The sequence below is a fragment of the Thalassophryne amazonica genome, chromosome 13 (assembly GCF_902500255.1).
Source record: "Thalassophryne amazonica chromosome 13, fThaAma1.1, whole genome shotgun sequence".
Classification (NCBI taxonomy): Eukaryota; Metazoa; Chordata; class Actinopteri; order Batrachoidiformes; family Batrachoididae; genus Thalassophryne; species Thalassophryne amazonica.
Window position 1 is genome coordinate 59453551 of NC_047115.1, and position 8579 is coordinate 59462129.

Here is an 8579-nt window from a genome sequence, read left to right on the forward strand (position 1 = left end):
GGTGTTCTCTTCACGGATGATGCGAAGGAGATGTGTTGCACTGCATGAGGCAAATGGTGGTCACACCAGATACTGACTTTCAGAGTGGCCTTTTATTGTGGGCAGTCTAAGGCACACCTGTGCACTAATCATGGTGTCTAATCAGCATCTTGGTATGGCACACCTGTGAGGTGAGATGGATTATCTCAGCAAAGGAGAAGTGCTCACTATCACAGATTTAGACTGGTTTGTGAACAATATTTGAGGGAAATGGTGATATTGTGTATGTGGAAAAAGTTTTAGATCTTTGAGTTCATCTCATACAAAACTGGAGCAAAACCAAAAGTGTTGCATTTATATTTTTGTTGAGTATAATATTAAAAAAAAGAACAAGAAAAGGGACATTTTTATGTATTCACAACCATAAAACGTGCTGAAATGTATATGGAGACAAGATATAAATACCTTAATGAAAGGATACTGAGGTGGAACTGTTCCCGGCTAAGGAGAGCTTGGGGCTCGTGGCTGCAGGGACATGTAGGCCAGGTTAGCCTTTAACTAGCTCAATGGAGAGGGATAAACACATGCATTGTGAACTCCCCCCCCCCCCCCCCCCCCCCCCCCCCCAAAAAAAAAACACCTTCAAATATCACAAAAGGTTTTTAGGCACATGTGAAAAAGCCTTATTTTGCAAAAGTACAATGGAAACACATTTTCTGCTATTACAAGTCACATGATGTACAGAAAGTGTCACATGATGACATTCTTAATCGCATGACGCAGTGTGTGTGGATGGAGTAAGAGCAATATCAGATTTGAAAAGAAAAAAACACAACAAAATTGCAATATTTTGCAGGACTTATCCTTCTGTCAGGCAGTACGGTGGCTTGGTGGTTAACACTGTTACCTCACAGTGAGAAGGTCATGAGTTTGATTCCCACCTATGGGCTTTCTGTGTGGAGTTTACATGTTCTCTCCGTGTTTGCGTGGGTTCCCTCTGGGTGCTCCAGCTTCTTCCCACATCCAAAGATATGCAGGTTAGCTAAATTGGGAACTTTAAATTGTCCGTGTGAATGTGTTTGTTTGTCTATATGTGGCCCTGTGACAGAATGGCATCCTGTCCAGGGTGTACCCCACCTCACGCTCTATGACTGCTACAATAGGCTCCAGTCCCCCATGACCCTTAATTTAATTAAATGTGAATAGAAAATGGATGGATTATCCTTCTATCGGCTAACTGCTGGAACTACAGTTCTTGTTCTTTCTTGATAGTTTTTGCGAGAAGACAAAACTCAGCAGTCACAGTCCATCAGTTAATGGAAACGCTGTACTTTGTCGGCATTCTGGAAATATTGCTTAACTTTTGTGAAAATCTGTAATAGAAACACAGCGCCTGTCTTTTGCTTAGCACACAAACCATGTCATGGGTGCTGTGGAATGTGTGTCCAGGGACAGGAGGCTGAACTTCTGTTGGGGTTGCAATGGGGCTGGTGAAGCTCTTCTTCTAGACAGGCTGCATTGTTGTGTGGGCCGCCAGAAGAGGAGGTACTGCTGGCCCACCACCAGAGGGCGCCCTGTCTGGAGTGCGGGCTCCAGGCACCAGAGGGCGCTGCCGCCTCACAGGAGCAGCCAGGGTGACAGCTGTCACGCATCACCTGCAACAGCTGTTACCAATCATCTGATCGGCAGGGGTACATCAGCAGGACGACGTCTCCACCTCTTTGCCGAGATATCGTTCTACCTGGAAGGTAACATTCTCAGCTAACTGTGTGACAGTAACCTTTTGTGACTTTTGTGCGTTGTATAACAGACTCCTTTTCCAACGAGAGGTGGAGGTAGTTTTCCTGCCGTGCGGATTGCTGGGTGCAAACGCGCCCACATTTAATTGTTTCTTTGTTCCTCGCCAGCAGTACCAGGTCCGACACGCGGAGGCAGTGGCCACCTGGGAATTCGGGACTTGGCGGCTCCAATATTCCCGGGGTCTGGTGGCGGAGGAAATCGTGTGGTTCCGGTTCTGTTTTGGACAGACGTCTCCTATCTTCGAGCCTGCCCACACGACACCTTTTGTGATTTGGCTTTTTGTCCATTGTTGTAATCTGTTGTATTTGTTGTGCCCATTCACAACAGTAAAGTGTTGTTATTTGACTTCCTCCATTGTCCGTTCATTTGCGCCCCCTGTTGTGGGTCCGTGTACCTACACTTTCCCAACAGGATATCTCGGCACACATCATGGATCCCGTGGGGCGTCAACCGGCTGTTGAACGGCCAATGGAAGAGCAGGGCGCACAGGCATCTGCAGGAGGAATGATCGGTGAGTTGCAGCGAATCCTCACTGCTTTTACGGCTTGGCTGGATCTGATGACCGAGCAGAACGTCCTCCTTAACCGCAGGGTGGGGGCTCTCGCCGCGCAGGTGGAAGCACGCCCTCAGGGCGCTGCTGCGGCTCCCCCTCCTGTCGATCCTGTGCGCAACAGCGACGTTCCACAGGTCGTTCAACGACCCCTCCCACCTTCCCCTGAAGCATACATAAGCCCTCCAGAGCCGTACGGGGGTTGTGCGGAGACATGCGCGGACTTTCTTATGCAGTGTTCGCTCGTCTTTGCACAACGTCCCGTCATGTACGCGACTGATGCTAGTAAGATAGCTTATGTAATTAATCTGCTTCGCGGCAAGGCACGCGCTTGGGCTACAGCGCTTTGGGAGCAAAATTCACGGCTCCTTCTGATATATGATGGGTTTGTGAGGGAGTTCAGAACAGTGTTCGATCACCCAAATAGAGGAGAGACCGCTTCAGCCGTGCTGCTGTCAATGAGACAGGGGCGCCGGAGCGCAGCTGCTTATGCAGTCGACTTCCGCATCGCGGCTGCGAGGTCCGGCTGGAATAACACTGCCCTCCGTGCCGCCTTCGTAAACGGACTGTCATTGGTCCTGAAGGAGCTCCTGGTGGCCAAGGACGAACCGCGGGATTTAGACAGGCTTATTGATCTCGTTATACGATTAGACAATCGGTTAGAAGAACGCCGTCGGGAACGAGACGAAGGGCGTGGCCGGGCACGCGCCGTCCCTCTCCCTTCCGGTTCCGACCGAGTTCCGCCCTCCCCACGCTCCATGGCCTCTACGCTCCGTGTGGTTACAGCTCCCCCTGCTGATGAAGCTATGGACACGAGCAGGGCCACATTTAGTGCACCAGATAGACAGAGGAGGCTGGCCCGCGGAGCGTGCTTTGTTTGTGGCTCAATAGAGCATCAAGTGAGGGACTGCCACGAGCGGTTAAAACACCAACGCCCGCCCCTAGAAACTGGGTTAGGGGTGGGTCAAAACATTCACGTGGGACATACCCATATTGCCACACGACTCCCAGTTACAATCCTTTATGAGGATTTAACCCTGAAGGCCCCAGCACTGGTGGACACGGGCTCTGAAGGGAATCTGTTAGACAGCAGATGGGCCAGGGAGGTAGGGCTCCCTCTGGTGGCGCTTACCTCGCCTGTGCAGGTGCGGGCACTAGATGACTCCCTACTCCCTTTAATCACACATAAGACATCACCAGTAACTCTGGTGGTGTCAGGAAATCACCGGGAGGAGATCGAGTTTTTTGTGACTCCTGCCACCTCCCGTGTGATTCTCGGTTTCCCTTGGATGTTAAAACACAATCCCCGGATCGATTGGCCGTCCAGGGTAGTGGTTCAGTGGAGCGAGACCTGCCATCGGGTATGTTTAGGTTCCTTGGTTCCTCCCGGTTCCCAGGCTAAGGAGGAGGTCAGAGTCCCGCCCAATCTAGGGACGGTGCCGGTGGAGTACCATGACCTGGTGGATGTGTTCAGTAAGGATCTGGCGCTCACCCTTCCCCCCCACCGTCCGTACGATTGTGCCATTGATTTGGTTCCAGGCGTTGAGTTCCCGTCCAGCAGGCTGTACAACCTCTCACGTCCTGAGCGCGAATCAATGGAGACCTACATCCGGGACTCTTTAGCCGCCGGGTTGATCCGGAATTCCACCTCCCCGATGGGTGCAGGTTTCTTTTTTGTGGGTAAAAAAGACGGCGGACTTCGTCCATGCATTGATTATAGGGGGCTGAACGAAATCACGGTTCGTAATCGATACCCGTTGCCCTTGTTGGATTCAGTGTTCACGCCCCTGCATGGAGCCCAAATATTCACTAAGCTAGATCTTAGAAATGCGTATCACCTGGTTCGGATCCGGAAGGGAGACGAGTGGAAGACGGCATTTAACACCCCCTTAGGTCACTTTGAGTACCTGGTCATGCCGTTCGGTCTCACAAACGCCCCCGCGACGTTCCAAGCATTAGTTAATGATGTCTTGCGGGATTTCCTGCACCGATTCATCTTCGTATATCTAGACGATATACTCATCTTTTCTCCGGATCCTGAGACTCATGTCCGGCATGTACGTCAGGTCCTGCAGCGGTTGTTGGAGAACCGGCTGTTTGTGAAGGGCGAGAAGTGTGAGTTTCACCGCACATCTTTGTCCTTCCTGGGGTTTATCATCTCCCCCAACTCCGTCGCTCCTGATCCGGCCAAGGTTGCGGCGGTGAGAGACTGGCCCCAACCCACTAGCCGTAGGAAGCTGCAACAGTTCCTCGGCTTTGCAAATTTCTACAGGAGGTTCATTAAGGGCTACAGTCAGGTAGTTAGCCCCCTGACAGCCCTGACCTCACCAAGAGTCCCCTTCACCTGGTCGGATCGTTGCGATGCCACGTTCAAGGAGTTGAAACAGCGCTTCTCGTCTGCACCCGTTCTGGTGCAGCCCGATCCTAGTCGCCAGTTAGTGGTTGAAGTGGACGCCTCGGACTCAGGGATAGGAGCTGTGCTTTCCCAGAGCGGGAAGACCGATAAGGTCCTTCACCCGTGTGCCTATTTTTCCCGCAGGTTGACCCCGGCCGAACGGAACTATGACATCGGCAATCGAGAACTCCTTGCGGTGAAAGAGGCTCTTAAAGAGTGGAGACATCTGTTGGAGGGAACGTCCGTGCCATTCACGGTTTTCACTGACCACCGGAACCTGGAGTATATCAGGACCGCCAAGCGGCTGAACCCCAGGCAAGCCCGCTGGTCACTGTTCTTCGGCCGTTTTGACTTCCGGATCACCTACCGTCCCGGGACCAAGAACCAGAGATCGGATGCCTTGTCCCGGGTACATGAAGATGAAGTCAAAGCGGAGTTGTCGGATCCACCGGAACCCATCATCCCGGAGTCCACTATCGTGGCCACCCTCACCTGGGACGTAGAGAGAACCATCCGGGAGACCCTGGCACGAAGCCCGGACCCCGGAACTGGGCCGAAGAACAAACTATACGTCCCACCAGAAGCTAGGGCTGCAGTCCTGGACTTCTGTCACGGCTCCAAGCTCTCCTGTCATCCAGGGGTGCGAAGAACCGTGGCAGTTGTCCGGCAGCGCTTCTGGTGGGCATCCCTAGAGGCCGACGTCCGGGATTATATCCAGGCCTGCACCACCTGCGCCAGGGGCAAGGCTGACCATCGCAGGGCATCAGGTTTACTCCAGCCACTGCCTGTGCCTCATCGCCCCTGGTCCCACATCGGCCTGGATTTTGTCACGGGCCTCCCGCCGTCCCAGGGTAACACCACCATCCTCACGATAGTGGACCGATTCTCCAAGGCGGCCCACTTCGTGGCCCTCCCAAAGCTCCCAACAGCCCAGGAGACAGCGGACCTCCTGGTCCACCACGTCGTCCGGCTGCATGGGATTCCAACAGACATCGTCTCCGATCGCGGTCCCCAGTTCTCCTCGCAAGTCTGGAGGAGCTTCTGCCGGGAACTGGGGGCCACGGTGAGTCTCTCGTCCGGGTACCACCCTCAGACCAACGGGCAAGCAGAACGGGTAAACCAGGAGGTGGAACAGGCCTTGCGCTGCGTGACTGCCGCGCACCCGGCGGCCTGGAGTACCCATTTGGCCTGGATCGAGTATGCCCATAACAGCCAGGTGTCTTCAGCCACCGGCCTCTCCCCTTTTGAGGTGTGTCTGGGGTATCAGCCCCCGTTGTTTCCGGTGGTTGAGGGAGAGGTCGGTGTGCCCTCGGTCCAGGCCCACCTACGGAAGTGCCGTCGGGTGTGGCGTGCCGCCCGTTCTGCTTTGCTAAAGGCCTGGACGAGGGCAAAAGCCCATGCAGACCGTCGGCGGACCCCGGCCCCTGCGTATCGGCCAGGGCAGGAGGTGTGGTTATCCACAAAGGACATTCCCCTCAAAGTGGACTCCCCCAACCTACAGGACCGTTACATTGGCCCTTTCAAAATCCGTAAGGTCATCAGTCCAGCCGCAGTGAGGCTTCAGCTTCGGACCTCACTGCGGATCCATCCTGTGTTTCATGTGTCCCGAATCAAACCACATCACACCTCACCCCTCTGTACTCCGGGTCCGGTGCCGCCTCCTGCCCGGATCATCGATGGCGAGCCGGCTTGGACGGTACGCCGGCTCTTGGATGTCCGTAGGATGGGCCGGGGCTTCCAGTATTTGGTGGACTGGGAGGGGTACGGTCCCGAAGAACGCTCCTGGGTGAAGAGGAGCTTCATCCTGGACCCGGCCCTCCTGGCCGATTTCTACCGCCGCCACCCGGACAAGCCTGGTCGGGCGCCAGGAGGCGCCCGTTGAGGGGGGGGTCCTGTTGTGTGGGCCGCCAGAAGAGGAGGTACTGCTGGCCCACCACCAGAGGGCGCCCTGTCTGGAGTGCAGGCTCCAGGCACCAGAGGGCACAGCCGCCTCACAGGAGCAGCCAGGGTGACAGCTGTCACGCATCACCTGCAACAGCTGTTACCAATCATCTGATCGGCAGGGGTACATCAGCAAGACGACGTCTCCACCTCTTTGCCGAGATATCGTTCTACCTGGAAGGTAACATTCTCAGCTAACTGTGTGACAGTAACCTTTTGTGACTTTTGTGCGTTGTATAACAGACTCCTTTTCCAACGAGAGGTGGAGGTAGTTTTCCTGCCGTGCGGATTGCTGGGTGCAAACGCGCCCACATTTAATTGTTTCTTTGTTCCTCGCCAGCAGTACCAGGTCCGACACGCGGAGGCAGTGGCCACCTGGGAATTCGGGACTTGGCGGCTCCAGTATTCCCGGGGTCTGGTGGCGGAGGAAATCGTGTGGTTCCGGTTCTGCTTTGGACAGACGTCTCCTATCTTCGAGCCTGCCCACACGACACCTTTTGTGATTTGGCTTTTTGTCCATTGTTGTAATCTGTTGTATTTGTTGTGCCCATTCACAACAGTAAAGTGTTGTTATTTGACTTCCTCCATTGTCCGTTCATTTGCGCCCCCTGTTGTGGGTCCGTGTACCTACACTTTCCCAACACTGCATGGCTTCTCTGGATTCTCCACTCACATGAGTACGTTATAAATTTACAATTTTCTCTCCTCTCACTTTTGGGAAGGACGGGGCAACCTTTACTCCTGTGTACTAAGTCTTCAGAGATGAAGGTGTGGAGCTGCACAAGAAGAGCGCACAGAAACAGGGTGTCTGTCTCTACAAGCTGCAGTCAGCTGGATACAGCAGTGTGGGTGGGTGAGTGAGTGGGTTTGTTGGGAGGCAAGCAAACACTTGCATGGTTTGCCTTTTTTATTTGTGTGCCCCTGCTACCACAGACAAACAGACCCACAAGGGGGAGACAAAGTACAGTGGGAAAAAGGAGACAGAAATAACAGTAAATGCTGAAAGTGAGGCATGATGTGAGAGCGAACACAACATTTGTGAGAGCGAACACAACATTAAACTAGGACAAATTCAAGAGATAGACAGAGATAGATAGGGATAGAGATAGCTAGAGGATAGATAGAGATAGATACTAGAGATAGAGATAGATATATATAGACAGAGACAGAGATAGATAGAGACAGAGATAGATAGTGATAGATATAGACAGAGATACGCCAACTGTACGGCAACCTTAGGTGGTGTACTGGTGAGTTAACAATACCGTTCTTGTTTTAACTAAGGCTGGGCTTACACTGTGTGATTTTTGGCACTTTTTCAGCCGATTTTTCACTCGTGTGAGAATTTTTTGGATCGCGCTGAGTTTCAGCTTAATCGTGCATCGTGTAGTCTACATGGAGTAACGAGCTGCATTTAACATCTCATGACCACCTCCCGATGGGGAATCATATGGTCGGATAAAAATCAAACCTCTTTGATATTTTGGTCGGTCGTCGTGACTCGAGAGGGTTCTGCGCTGTTGAAGCAGCGCTACAAGCGTCTATGTGCTGATTACGTCTGTGCATGAGCAAACACCAGAGAGAGCAAACGGTGATCTCATGTAAAGTCTTGTGTTTTTCTTATTGCGTTCTCTCGCAATAACCTAATATCATATTAAAGTTCATGTCTATCAGTGGGCACAGTGAGTGGAATCAGGTGGTGGGAGACTGAATGTATATGCGCGCATGCGCACACAGCAGACAACAACAGGATTTACGACAGTCTCTTATTGGTACATATGGATTTCTCATACATACGAGGGCTGTCAATAAAGTTACGGTCCTTTTTATTTTTTTCAAAAACTATATGGATTTCATTCATATGTTTTTACGTCAGACATGCTTGAACCCTCGTGCGCATGCGTGAGTTTTTCC